The sequence below is a fragment of the Trichechus manatus genome, unplaced genomic scaffold, assembly GCF_000243295.1.
Source record: "Trichechus manatus latirostris isolate Lorelei unplaced genomic scaffold, TriManLat1.0 scaffold00008, whole genome shotgun sequence".
NCBI classification, from domain to species: domain Eukaryota; kingdom Metazoa; phylum Chordata; class Mammalia; order Sirenia; family Trichechidae; genus Trichechus; species Trichechus manatus.
Genome location: NW_004443944.1, coordinates 16,357,702 through 16,372,259, shown reverse-complemented (window position 1 = coordinate 16,372,259; position 14,558 = coordinate 16,357,702). Strand labels below are relative to the sequence as shown.

At 48.8% G+C, this 14,558-nt stretch overlaps 1 protein-coding gene across 3 annotated transcripts in view; it reads right to left on the bottom strand.

Moving 5' to 3' along the window:
- The window catches only part of SULF2 (sulfatase 2), a 146,476-nt gene that overhangs the window by 129,929 nt on the left and 1,989 nt on the right, over positions 1-14,558 (bottom strand). The window lies entirely within an intron of this gene.

Sequence of the window (14,558 nt, the reverse complement as noted above, 5' to 3'; positions counted from 1 at the left end):
AGATGCCTCACCCTTCCCTGCTTGAGGTGGTCAGTGACCCAAGGTTGGCCAATTAGACTCTCTCACTGGGCCCCTGACTCTCAAGTGGAGTGTCAAGGGCAGAAACGGAAAGCAGGGGTGTGTTTGTCCCAAGGAAACCCTGTCCCCAGGCCCCTAGAAGTACCCAAGTTCCTGTCCTTTCCTAAACCTGGTTCCCTAGCCTTTCAGCTGATTCTGAGCTCTCCAATCCCCTCCCAATAAATTCTGTTTCAGCTTAAAGTGGGCAGAGTTGGTCTCTGCTGTCTGCAGTCTGTGAGGAACTGTTACTCTGGTGGACCCCAAAGAGCCACAATGCCTAGCAGTCACACCCTTAGAAACCGGGCTGGCTCAGTGACCTGCTTTGACCAAGAGAAGGTGGCAGAAGTGACACTGTGCCAATGTTGAGCTTAAGCCTTAAGAAGGCCTGGCAGCTTTCATTTGTGCACTCTTAGAAGTCAGGCTACCCTGAGACCACCATGCTGTGAAGAAGCCCAAGCAGCCATGGGGAGAGGCCATGAGGAGGAGAATGGAAGCATTCCATCGAAGGGCCCAAATGAGCTCCTACTGGGACCAGTACGAGCTGCTAGCCATTCGAGTGGGACCAGTTTGGACTTTCCAGCTGATATAAAATAAAGCAGAAAGATCACTTGGTCAACCCACAGAATCACTAGCAAGAAACTGTTGTTGTTTTAAGCCACTGAGTCTGGGGTGTTTTGTTACCCAGCAGAAACACAACCTAAAAACCCTGATATGATACTGACTAGAGCCCATTTCTCCACTGGAATGTCACAAATGACCTAGGATAAGTCAAAAGACTTTTTGTTATCTCTGCTACATTGCTTTATTTAGATGAGCACTTCGAGGAGAACACAATTCATTCACTCCTTCAATCATTCAAAGAGGCAGAAAGTGGAGCACTGATGGCACAAAGATGAACAAGTTTAAGGAGCTCATGTTCTAGTGGGAGAATCACAAACAGTGCCTCAGTTTCCTCATCTGCAAAATGGGAACGATAATACCTGTTGCCATCGAGTTCATTCCGACTCATAGTAACCATACAGGACAGAGTAGAACTGCCCCATAGGGTTTCTAAGGCTGTAAATCTTTATGGATGCAGACTGCCACATTTTTCTCCCACTGGGAATGATAATAGGCCCTGCTTAAAAGGGCTGCTGTGATGATCAATTGCTACATAACATGTACTCAATAGATATTAGATTTTATTACTATTATAAACAAAGTTGCAATGCATTGCCCCTATGGAAGTGTTTCCATTTGCTACAAACAAAGTGTCACAGCAAGCGACCTAAACTCAAATGTCTACGTGAGCCAAGCAGGTAATGTAAACAGGTGAAGTGGGCCCAGTGTAAGAAAACTCATGGGTCCCTTTCTCTCCAGCTCTCATTTTACCACTTTTGATAGGTGTAAGATCAGAGAACTACTTCTCCACTATGAGAAAAACAGCAGGACAGTTGCAGTGATAAACAGCAACTGAACTTGGCTGCAATCATAGGCAGCAACAGGGAGCAGCAGGGACTGTGGCAAACCAGAGAACATCTGGTCAGTGGGAATCAGAGCCCAGGGTGGTCAAAAATGGCCCACATCTCCCTATTTTTCATCTCCTTATTTTGAAAACGCAAAATCTCACAACTGTTAAATGTGCCAACAAACCTTTTAAAAGTTTCAAAACAGTGTGTAGGTCAAACAAAACATGTCTGTGAGCGGGATACAGCCCCTGGGTTGCCAACCTGGGATGTCCTATTTTAACAGGATGGTTGAGCAAGGAGACTTCTTTGTGCCTCACTTTCCTCATCTGTAAAATGGGGACTAGGATATTCCTGTGTCTTGTCCCACGGCCACATATGCAAAACACTCAGAACACTTCCTGGCACACAGAAACTACTCAGTAAGTGTGAGCTTTTAGAAGTGTGGGTTGGGGAGAGGAGGTGAGAGAGGCAGGTCACCGGTGTCATGATAACTGGTGTCTTAGGCTGGGTTCTCTAGAGAAGCAAAACCAGTAAAGTGTATAAATATACATATAGAGAGATTTATATCAAGAAAAAGGCTCACGCAGCTGCAAAGGCTGGAACGTCCCAAGTCCGTGGGTCAGGCTGGAGGCCTCTCCTGACTCACGAAGCTGCAGGTGCTGACATACCCAAGATCAGCAGGTCAGACAGCAGACCTCTGGCTCACAGGCTGCGGGGACTTTGAACCCCAAGATCAACGCAAGATGGCAGGTAAGCTGCTAGCTCAAGTCCCAAGAACCGGAGGTCAGAGGAACAGGAGCCAGCTGCAGGATCCAGAGCAAGCAAAAGCCAGTGAGCTTTGCCAGAAAGTCCATCTATATTGGATACAGGCCACACCCCCAAGGAAACTTCTTTTCGACTGACTGGCTGCTTATAACAGATCTCCTCATGGAGGTGATTACATTATATCAGATCTCATTATGGAGGTGGCTGAGTGCCAGGAGGGTGCAGGAACCATGAGAATGTTTAAAACCAACCTGCCCTCCCCAACCTTTGATTTGTGCAAGTGGCAAACAGGTTCTTGACTTCCTTGGGCTGGTAGTCACCTTTGAGCAAAGACCCTCAAACAATAGATTCAGATTAGCTAGTAGCTCTCCAAGCCTCCTCCTTCCTTGCTTCTTACAGTCAAAAAATATTCAAGAAGCACCTATAGGGTGCCAGGCCCTGTTCTAGGTGCTGGGTATGTAGCGGTGAACAAGACAGACAAGGTCCCTGCAACCACAGAGCTTGCTCCCTAGTGAGTAGAGAAAGGACAAAGAACGTGTCAGCAAATAAGTAAATTGAGGTAATTCCGGAGAGCAATAAATACTATAAACATAAAACAGGGTGTCATTATAGGCATATGGGCATTCTAAGGAGGTGACATTTGGGCTCATATGGAGACCTGAAGGATCAGAAGGAGTCAGCCATGTGAAAGGCTTGAAGGAAGAGCATTCAGGCAGAAGGAACAGCAAGTGCAAAGGCCCTGAGGTTGAAACAAGCACTGATGCATCTAAGGAAAAGAAAGGTGGCCAGACTGTGCAGGACAGAGTAGCATATAGCAAAGAGTTTGGACTTTAGTACATATGCAGTGAGGCCCTGGAGGAAGGGTTTTACCAGGGGAGTTGTCATCACCTATATGCCCTATAGGGACTTTGCAGAAATGACCAGCAGAGGGCACCCCATTCCGCACCTTCTCTCTCTGCTTCAGTGGTTCTCAAATTCAGCTGTACGTTGGAATCACTTGGGATAGCTGTAAAATATCCTGATGTCCAGCAGCCCTCTCCCAGGGACACTGATTTAATTGGTCTGGGCTGTGGCCTGGGCACTGGGATTTTTTAGTTTCCTGGAGATTCTGTCAGGAACCCCTGCTCTACTTGCAGGCACCTCCATCTGTGCACGCGGTGACATGCCCTGCCTTGGGCTCCCGGGACCTAAAAGCCAGTCTTCTCAGAACAGGTTGCCTGGATGGTGCACACAGTTAAGTGCTCAGCTGCTAACCAAAAGGGTGGCAGTTCAAACCCAGCCAGCGGCTCCACGGGAGAAAGACCTGGTGATCTGCTTCTGTAAAGATTACAGCCTAGGAAACCCTATGGGGCAGTTCTACTCGGTCACATGGCGTAGCTGTGAGTCAGAATCGACTCAACGGCACTCGACACCAACTCTTCTATCAATCTTCTACACCTTCTTCATCTCCCATCTAGGGTGGAAGCCACTGATACCTAGATTAACCCAAGAACTCACAACCCCACTCATTGGACAGGTGGGTCCATGCAAAACACATGGATTTGTTTCATCTGGCTGGCTAAGCATGTCAACAAGGAGGGCGCCTAGCCAAAGAGGAGCTTGTGGCGACTCTCTGAGGCAGACACTGTGGGTGACCTTTCCCCTTCTTCCTTGGTTTACAGGACCCCAACTTTGTTCAGCAGGTGGACCCTCCCCAACCCAGGCAATAAACAGGCATTAGTCTAAGCCAGTGGCAGTGGTGGTTCAGTGGGAGAATTCTTGCCTTCCATGCAGGAGACCTGGGTTTGATTCCTGGCGAACGCACCTCATGTGCAGCCACCACCCGGCTGTCGGCGGAGGCTTGTGTGGTGCTATGATGCTGAAAAGGTTTCAGTGGAGCTTCCAGACTAAGACAGACTAGAAAGAAAGGCCTGGTGATCTACTTCAGAAAATCAGCCAGTGAGAACCCTATGGATCACAATGGTCTGACAGTGTTGTGCATGGGTTTGCTGTGAGTTGGGGGCCAACTTGATGGCAACTAACAACCTCCCAGGAGTGCTTTGGGAATTTGTGGGGGCTTAAAAAAAACTGTTGTTGAAAATATACACAGCAAAACATACACCAATTCAACAATTGCTACATGTGCAACTGGTGACATGAATACACTCTTCGGGTTGTGCAACCATTCTCACGGCTCCTCCCCCGCTGACACAAACTCACCGTCTATGGGGGCTTTGTGGTTGTCACAGTGACTGGGGGGTGCTACTGGCACTTAGTGGCGGTGGGGGTGGGAGGAAGGATGCTGAATATCTTGCAATGATACACGCAATGAAGAATCAGCCTGTTTCCAGCACAACTTTCTGATGTCCCACTGGACATCTGTGTAGGGGAAGACGCCGTTTTCAATGACCTGAGTCTAGAAATGAGCTTTGTTTCATGTAGAAACAAAAGGTGTTTGTATGGTTTTACCCTTCACTGACTCTTCCAGGAATGCTACCACTAAGTAAACTGAGGGAGGACTGTAGTTTGTTTTGTTTGGGTGTTTTGGCAAACTGTTCACTATTTTGGAAAATGACATCATTTATGGCCATACCACTTGTGGTATCTGAGCTGCCAAAACCACACGCCCATATCCTGTGTCTGTAGCTGTCAGGCTAATGTGATTCTATATGAGTGTGAGCACCTGACTGCTTCATTATGTCTTCTAATGTACTTGTAAAGGAACACTGGTGGTGCAGTGGTTAAGCACTCGACTGCTAACTGAAAGGTTGGGGGTTTGAACCCACTCAGTGGCTCCACAGGAGAAAGACCTGGTGATCTGTTACTGTAAAAATTACAGCCTAGAAACCCCTACAGGGCGGTGCTACTCTGTCACATGGGGTCGCAATCGACTTGATGGTACCCGACAACAGCAGCAATGTAGTTGTACCTCAGCACTTACATACAGCAATACATATTTTTAATTACAAACCACTTTTCTTTCAATCTTCCTTTCAATCATAGTCAGTGTTTTATTGATTTAAAAAACTCATGCATGTAGGTAAGTTATATTATCTATGAATTTAAAAATATCTGCTATAAGCCCATGCAAACCACAGCCTCTTCTAGCCTGACAGCAGAAGAACTAGATGGTGGCCGGCTACCACTACTGACCGTTCTGAACAGGGACACAATAGAAGGTCCTGGTTAGAATGGGAGGAAAATGGAGAACGAAACTCAAATTCATAAAAAAGACCAGACTTGCCGGACTGATAGAGACTAGAGGAACCCCCGAGACTATCACCCTAAGATGCCCTTTTAACCTGGAACCGAAGCCACTCCCAGAGGTCACCTTTCAGCCAAATAATAGATTGGCCTAAAAAATAAACAATAACACCCGTGAGGAATGTGCACCTTTAAACAATCAACTATACGAGACCAAACAGTCAACATTTACCCAAAAGCAAAGATGAGAAGGCAAGGGGGGCAGGGAAACTCGATGGATGGAAATGGGGAGAGTGCTGACACATTACGGGGATTGTAACCAATGACACAGAACAATTTGCGTATGAATTGTTGAATGGGGATCTAATTTGCTATGTAAACTTTCACCCAAAACACAGTAAAATATTATAAAAAAGTATTTGCTATAAGAAGAGGGTGTTTGATCCATTAATATTGGCAACCCCTGAGCTAAGTCAAGCATGAAAATCCCATTTCCCCAGTATTTTGTTTTGGGGTGACTACAAAACCTAAAACAAATCACTCTTAGAAGAAATACAACCAGAACGTGCCTTAGAAGGGGGGATGGTGAGACTTCAACTTGCTTACTTGAGTCATCAGGAAAGAGCAATTGCTAGAACAGGACATCATGTCTGGTACAGTAGAGGACCAACAAAAATGAGGGAAACCCTCAATGGGATGGACTGACACGAGCCACAGCAATGGACTCACACACTGTTGGTGGTGAAGATGGCAGAAGACCAGGCAACATTTCATTCTGTTATACGTAAGAAGTTTGCCATGAGTTGGAGCCACCTTGACGGCAACTAGCAACAACTAACAACAAAACCTAGCCCAGGAAGAATGAGACATAAGGAAGTCTGCTGGGGTGGGGACTTATTGGAAGGATTTTTGCTCTCTGATTTAAAGAGAGATAGTAAGGAGTCTAGCCCTTTATTCCCACTTTGTATGAGATTGTGATGTCTGGAGCTGTGGTGGCTATTTTGAGACCATGAGGCAATAGGGCTGAAGACATGATGAGGACAGAGGAAGAGAACAGAAAGATCTTGAGCCCTTAATGACATCATTGTACTGCCAAACGGGCTTCCTGCCTTTGGACCTCTTGTTACGTGAGCTCATTAAATATTTCTATTGCTTAAGCCACTCTCAGCCAGGTATTCTATTACTTGCAGCTGAATGCTCAAATGATTAGGCCTCCAAGCCACTAAGAATCCTAGTAGGCTTTCGTGTTCTCTGAACTAGCCAGATGAATGACCTGCATTCAGAAGTCTGTGGACAGCATCTGTCTCTAATGCAGCTTTTGGAGGGTCTGATTTTCACCAGAGCATGAACATCTCCTGAACATCTGTGGGCGAACAGTTTTGTTCAACCTCTTGCCAAAAAGCTCTACTTCTCTGGCTACTGAGGTGGGTCAAATCCCCTGCTAGGACCCTGACTCAAAGCCAATAAGAAAGGCTGCTGGCAAGTTTCTTTCCTGAACACATCTGGCTCCCACCTGGCCAAACACGTCTTGGGCACAGCTCATGGTCCCCGCGGATGGCCCAGCCCATCAACTCACATACGTGAGAGCTGCCCATAACCAACAACTCTGGGATTAGGATCGAATTTACAGACGTCTCCAGAAAGGCCCAGGTGCGCAGAGCTGTGGGCCAGGACTTTCATAAGATGACGTTATGTGTCAGAGGCCAGGGCCACTGGGCAACGTGTGTTTTGGAATCATCTGAAGAGACTATGGAGAACTCAGAACAGGGGTGGTCCCTGTTAGAATTCCGCAAAGTCGGGCTGGAGGAGACGTTTTGAGGCCCTGCCGGAAGCTGGTCCACTAAGGAGGCATGGTGCTGCCTGTGAGGAACGGGATCCCACAGGATCTTAAGCAACTTCCCAAGGGGATCTGCTGTCAAGAGACCACTATTTAGTTCTGTCTGCTAACCACTGAGCAGTGAGGAGGTGGACAAGGCGGGCTTGGCCTGAGCCTTCAGGAACTTCCTGGGAACACCAAGAGGAGTCAGCATTTGGGACGTGCTAAAAATAGTCACCAAATAGATGCCTGACGGGCACTGGGTGAGATGGGGGAGAACCACACCAGAGAACAGAATACATCCTCCCTGATGATTGAGTCCGATCCCACGGCTTAGAGTAGCATCAATGAGCTGATGACACTCAAGTTTAGGTTGCCAGCCCCAACCAGCTCCAGGATTGTCTTGTATACCCCCGATCCACAGAGCTTTCAGACACCCAGGTGGAGGGGCAGCTCAAACCCAACATCTCCAGAATTAAACTCCTGATCCCCCTTACCAACCTACCACCAAAGCTTCTCTCCTAGTCCTCCTCATTTAGGAATCACCCTACACTGGGCTGCCCAGTCATCTTTGATTCCTTGGCACTACTGACATTTGAGGCTGGATCATTGGTTGTGGAGGAGTCCCTGGGTGGCACAAATGGCTAATTGCTCGACTACTAGCTGAAAGGTTGGCAGTTCCAACCCCCTCAGAGGTGCCTTGGAAGAGAGACCTGAAGATCTGCTTTCTAAAGGTCACAACTTTTAAAACCTGATGGACCACAGTTCTACTCTGCAACACACGGGGGTGCCAAGAGTTGGAATCGACTTGACGGCAACTAATAAGAACAACAACCATTTGTTGTGGGGTCTGTCCTGCGCATTGTAGGATGTTTAGCAGCATTCCTGGCTCTACCCACTAGATGCCAGTTGCAACCCCACCCCCAGTGGTGGCCACCATGTATGTCTCCAGACATTGCCAAATGTCCCCTGCGGGACAAAACCAACCAGATTGAGAACCACCAGAAAGCCCCACTGCCTCTACATCCAAAATCTATCCCCGACCCACTCACTCACACCATCTCCATGGGTACCACCACTGTCAGGCCTGCCCTGGCAGTGGCATCACCAGGAGGGTACAGGGGGTGTGGACTGCACTGGGTGACACTGTCAGAGGGCGTGACACCAAAATTACTGTACATAAAAATATCCCTGTAGTTAGTTATAAGAGCAAAAACATTTTTTGTAAGCTCAGCTTACATGTATCAATACACCTGCAAGGCTAACGCTCTATGCTAATTTACTTTTTGAACCTTCTAACGCACTCTGGTCAGAGCTATCATTATTAGCCAATTGTAATGATGCTTTGAATCACATGGTTTCATCTGCACGTGCTATAAGCACTTGCTGTTGTTCTTTTTGCTGCTGGAGTTTTTATAGTTGCTGATTTTGTCAAATTTCTTGGTGTTTTAGCTACAATATTGTGGTAATTAGTATTTGTGAACTTGTGCCAATAACTTTTTTGAGAATGTAGTAGTAATCAAAGGAAAAGAAGGAGTGATATACGTGAATTACGATTTATGAGTAACAGTGAAAAAACATTTCTAAGGGTTCTGTATGGTCTGGTACAGGAGGAGGTCCAATGGGGGATGATACCATGAGTTACCACACTGGGAGACCCCAACCCTAGTGACACCACTGCCCTGACCTCCCGGCTTCCATGTGCAATGCATCCTTCTCAGAGGAGCCACAGAGATCTTTGCAAAACAGCCATCACGTCATTCCCTCACTTAAAACGCTCCAATGGTTTTCCATTCCATTTAAAATAAAATCTGAGTTTCTCACCCTGGCCTATATTTCTCATCTCGGACCTCACCTACTACCGCCCTCTCCCTCACTCACCACCCCCCATCCCACTGGGCTGCTGTTCTGTTTGGTACAGGTGTCTTGGGCAGGCCACGCTTCCTCTGGGCCTTTGTCCTTGTTCTCCCCTCCACCTGGAATGTTCTTCTCACTGGACACCAGCTCCTTCTCAAAAGTGAGGTCGAAACTCAAAGGTCACATCCTCAGAGAGGTCTTCCCTGACCACCTGCCAAATGTTGCCCCCCACCCCGTTCCCACTGGTGAGGTCATTTTCCATCACGTCACTATTTTGTGAGTCCACCGTAGAGTCTGTCAGCTTCTGAAAGACTCGTGGACATGTCTGCTTGGGTATCATCTGTTTCTCACCCTCTGCAACCAGAGAGGAAAGCAGGAAAGTAGGCTTCTGTCTTGTTCACCCCGGAACCTAATACAGCAACTAGCACACAGTCGATGCTCAATAATTCCAGGGGACGGAAAAAGACCAGACTTATTGGTGTGACAGAGACTGGAGGAACCCCCGAGACTATGGCCCCCAGACACCCAGAACTGAAACCGTTCCTGAAGCCCACTTTTCAGAGAGGACGAGGCACTGGCTCCTCAGCTGCCATCTTGACACCTCAATTATGGTCACAGCCAATGTTTATTGAGGGCTTACCTGTGTCAGACGGGCACTAAACACTTGCCATGGATGATCTCATGTCATCCTTTACCACAAACCAGGAAATGGGTGTTATTATCATCGTCATTTGTCAGATGAGAACAGGAAGCACAGAAAGGTTAAGTTACAAGCTCAAGTTCACACAGCAGGGTAGGTAGTCTGGCAGTCTAGCTCTCCTAACTGCTCCACCCCTTGGAGCTGGAGAAAGAGACCAACACCATGGAAGACAGAGCAGAGACGGAGAGAAACTGACTTCTCAGGATACAGTTTGAGCCCAGAATCCAGCTGCGCCTGAAGCTAGGGCTACCTTAGGACATTATGGCTCTGAAAGCCAGCAAGGCCCCTTCTTTTCTCTTAAGCTGGTTTGAGAGTTTTTTTTTCCCCTTTCTGTGGCTTGCAAGAGAAAGGATTCTGATTACTTTGCTGTCCTTCTAGGAAAATACCCCAACTGGTCTTCCATTTGCAATTTGCACAGAGCAGCTGCTTTAAACACCAGCAGATGCGGATGAAGGATACTCCTCTCACTTCCTGCCCATTAGCTCTGGGCCTGCAGCCTTAACACCTAACTGCGGCCAGCCCAGCGCCTCTTCCCCTTTAGGCTTCGAGTCAGGCCTAGTTCCCTAGCAACCACCCCAATTAGGCAATCTCGCCATTTATCAGGATGCCAATTAATTATAATGATCTTAATAATCTCCCAATTAGATAGCGCCTTGAATCTGGCGAGATCAGGGGCATTTGCAGATTCCCCATCAGAGGCCTTCACAAGAAGGCCCAGTAAAGGCCGGGCCCAGGAAGCCCTCCTTAGCCAATAGGTCGGCGTGAAAGGCCCGCCCTCCCCATCCACTGGCCACACAGGCCCAGCTGGAAACAGTGTTCTAGACCCCGCAGCCACCCCTGGAGGGGCAGGTCAGCACCACTCCATGTCCAATCACAGGAGGGTCTTCTCGCGGGGAATCTTTACTCTTTGCCAGTGTGATTTCAGGGGCTAAAACCTTCCTCTCAGACGCCATGTTTTTTCCCCTTCAGCCATATTTGATATTCTTCTTTGCATTTTGAGTAGAGGGAACATGTGTGCAGACTCACAGGCAGAATGAAAAGCCACCACACAACTGCATGCTTCCTCCGCACAAAGGAAACCGAAACACAAATCTGAAATTCCCCCAAAAGTGGATGCTAGCGGAGACAGGTGGGATTATTGAGGGGTCTCTACTTCCTGAAGTTTTAGTGTCTCAGTAGGTTTTCTTCCACTGAGCAAGTGTTTCTTCTACATTTGGGAAAAAAGGCCAAGGTCGTTGAGGCAGGATAGTGCAGTGGTTTGGATCGTAGACCCTGGAGCCTGAGGGCCTGGCTTGAACTTTGGCTCCACCACTTAACAGCTGAGGGTGAGTCAAGAATCCTCTCTGTGCCTCAGTTCCCCTGTCTTCAACATGGCGACAACCATGGCACCTAGCTCACAGGGTTGCTGCGTGGATTAAATGAGTTAATATGTGTAAAAGAGTTAGAACAGTGCCTGGTCTATGAAAGCGTTATCGATCACCTGAAATCTAGACTGAGTCCTTTCTTTTAACTACAAAGTGGGCAGAAATGCTGATATTCTGCAGGACAGGGCTCTCGGTCTCCTTCTGAGGGGCAAAGTCTACAAACAGATAATGGCCAACACTTGCTGGAGTGGCCGACAATCCCCATCTGGCTAACTCAGGAGACGAGAAGCTGCCCCCTGGAGGCAGGCCCAGACCTGCCTGGTTGGACCAGATCCAGAAAAAAGCAGAGGGAAACATGAGCCCGTAATCCAAAGGAGGACTTCAAATGTCAGCGGGCGTGCAAAGGTCCCTGGGTGGCATAAACAGTTTGCCCTTGGCTGGTAACCAAAAGGTTGGTGGTTCAACCCCACCCAGTGACACCGAGAGAGAAAGGCCTGGTGATCTTCCGTAAAGATTATAACCAAGAAAACCCTATTGGAGCAGTTCTACTCTATAACACACGGGGTCTCCTAAGTCGCAAAACGACAGAAACAAAATCAACAATCAAAACGTCAGTGGGTGTGCAAACGCACATCAACCGGCTCCTCAGATGACTGTAGCATCAAGCTGCTGGGCAGGAGACAGACATGCCTGTGTGCAGCCACACATGGACAAACGTTGCCACACACGGGCATGCACACACACACTGCCACACACATGTGCATGCACACACACATACACTGCCACACACAGGTGCATGCACACACACACACTGCCACACACACGGGCATGCACACACACACTGCCACACACATGTGCATGCACACACACATACACACTGCCAGACACACAGGCATGCACACACACACTGTCACACACAGGTGCAGGCCCATACACATACACACTGCCACACACGTGCATGCACACACATATACACATTGCCACATGCATGTGCAGGCACACACGTACACACTGTCACATACATGTGCAGGCGCACACATATACACACTGCCACATACATGTGCATGCACACACATACACACTGCCACACATGCATGTGCATGCACACACATACTGCCACACACATATGCATACACACACATACACACTGCCACACACGGGCATGCACACACACACAGCCACACATGTGCATGCACACACACACACTGCCACACACACGTGCATGCACACACACACACTGCCACACACAGGTGCATGCACACGCATATACACACTGCTACACACACGTGCAGGTGCACACACATACACATGGCCACATACATGTGTATGCACACACTGCCACACATGCATGTGCATGCACACACACACAGCCACACACACATGTGCATGCGCGCACACACACGGCCACACACGCATGTGCACTCACGCACACACGGCCACACACGCATGTGCATGCACACACACACAGCCACACACGCATGTGCATGCACACACACACGGCCACACACGCATGTGCATGCACATGCACACACACACGGCCACACATAGCCACGTTGTCGTCACCAAGCCCAGGCTTTTTACAACCAACTCATCAGTCAATCCTTAAGTCTGCAAACTTAACATGTTATTACGGTTTCAGAAAAAGCCATCAATTCAAATAAAAAACCCAAGAAACATATACAAACCCCAAACCCCAAACCCACTCTGACCCTGTAGCAGTTATGCCCACAGCCTGCCTTTATGTACATAAACTTTACCGAGGAAGGAAAATACTTTATGTGCAAATGTCCAGCCTTTCATCAGCCAAGCCCATCACCATCACCCTTCAAGCTGCTTATTAGAACATTAAATTACACACACGGACAGGCTGTTCCGAGGGAGTTTTTTCTGCTTGCCAACAAGCAAAGCTGGGAGAACATCCTAGAGGGCCAGTGGTCTTCAGTCTGTCTTCTCCAACCCCTTTCCATATTTAATGAATAACTCTAATTTAATTAAAACCCTCTAGTGGTTCCGTAATGGGTAGCGGAGTTGCAGAAAGAAATCCCCTTCATATTAACTACAAGATGAGAGTAACTATTCCTGCTCTGGGGAGTGACACCCGCCAGGCTGTCCTCCAGGGAGAGCCCATCTCCCCTGCTCCCCATGTGTCTCCCCAGAGAATCTGCTCAGAGTAGCCTCCCGTTCTCTGCCCCAAAGGAGGGAGGGCAGCACTGTGGGAAAGAGGTAGGGGACAGATGGAGGGGCGAGAGGGCGGCTGTCCCAACGTGCACAGATGTGCAAATACCCAGATTCAAACGTAAGCTGAATGTAATTACTTGGTTAATTAAATATTGACTTTTAACTCAAAAAGTGATTAAAACAAGCTGCAGGGAAGACTGTCCAGAAAGGAGAGGGACAAGGGATGACTCAGAACCATCAAAAAGGGGGTGAGGAGGACCGGGTTGTCTAAATGAAGGTCTGTGCTTGCTCTTTCTACTGCATGCAGGCGCCTACTGTATGCAGGGGAGTGGTCTTCAGTCTCTGGACAGGTGGGGGAATTGCTGACAGAGGCCACTGTTCAAAACTAGGATTTGCAGATTTCTTCTTACAGTTTTCCACTCTAAGGCCCATATCTTTACTCTGCTGCCCTACATGTGGACCGGGTGGCTCTGGCGGGCAGGGAGTAGAGAACGTTTTCCCAGGTTTCCCTGGCACGAGGTGGTGTGCCATAAATGCTTGTGGAATGAATGAATGAATGACTTAACTAGTAGAAGCAATTATTATTATCGTTATTATTTTTAAGTTCACTCCTAGAAATCGCTGCAACTTTGCAGTCAGACTTTTGAAAACCTCGGGAGCCCGGGAAGGAGAGATCTCTCTTCAGGGCCATGAGAACTGGGTCTGCCCCGGCCTGGGAGGAAGTTTGCCTTTTCAATCTCATTTGCCCTTGTGGTATTTGCGAGTTCCCAGTCACTCTGAGATCCGGTCCACCGCTTTCTCCTGTTCTGCCCGGGCAAGCCCCACGTGGGCCGGTTTCTAACCCGTCCGTTGGGTCTAAATCCAAAGGGGTCAATGAGGCCATTCTCCTGCGGCCGGCGGGCTCAGGCGCGCTTCCCCCGGGGTCTCCAGGGCACGATGTGGCACGTCCGCGGGTCAGAGGCTTGCCTAGCCCGCCTGCGGGGTCAAAGAGGTCATCCCCCTGCGGCTGGCCGGCGCCGGAGCCTCTCTCCTCCTGCTCGCCGGGGGCCCCCCTTGGCGCGCGACGCTCGGGCCGACCCTGTCTTACCTGGGTGGCGCTCGCACCCAGCAGAGGCTCGGGCTCGGGCCGCGGGGTGCTCCCGCCAGGCCCAGCGCCCCTTCCCCGCCCACCTGCCCGCGCGCCCCACTCA